The sequence below is a fragment of the Histoplasma capsulatum genome, genomic scaffold (assembly GCF_000149585.1).
Source record: "Histoplasma capsulatum NAm1 scaffold_1 genomic scaffold, whole genome shotgun sequence".
NCBI classification, from domain to species: Eukaryota; Fungi; Ascomycota; class Eurotiomycetes; order Onygenales; family Ajellomycetaceae; genus Histoplasma; species Histoplasma mississippiense.
In genome coordinates this window covers 4,702,329-4,702,805 of record NW_001813982.1, presented here as the reverse complement: position 1 = coordinate 4,702,805, position 477 = coordinate 4,702,329, and positions in this window count along the sequence as shown.

Here is a 477-nt window from a genome sequence, read left to right as displayed (position 1 = left end):
TAGCATGATATATATCATTTTGTTTGTTTTTTCTCTTCTCTTTTCGTTTCCTTTGAGCGTGGGATGCGTATGCTAAACTCCCATTGTCCAGAAATCTAAAAGTGCAGCGTCTGACCCCGCTACATATTTATTTAATACATCCTATTTGGTTTATAAATAAATATACATACCCTTATTCAATTGGATTTGGTTTTTGATTTTCGATTACAGGGCGCCCCTTCTTTCACTCGGACTATTAACAACAACAATAATAGATTTACTATTTTTAGGTTCCATCCACGCCGGCGCTGATATTTAATTCCAGATGATCCTCCTAAGGGCACTCTTTAGGGTCTGATATGCTGAAAGGGTGAAAACTATTGATTCCATTCTTCTACATTACTCTGGTGTTCAAGTTGAAAGTTTTTCATTCAGGAACCTATGAGAACAAGAAGTGGTCAAAAGTGTATGTATGCGTTTTCTTTGGTCTTTTAAAAA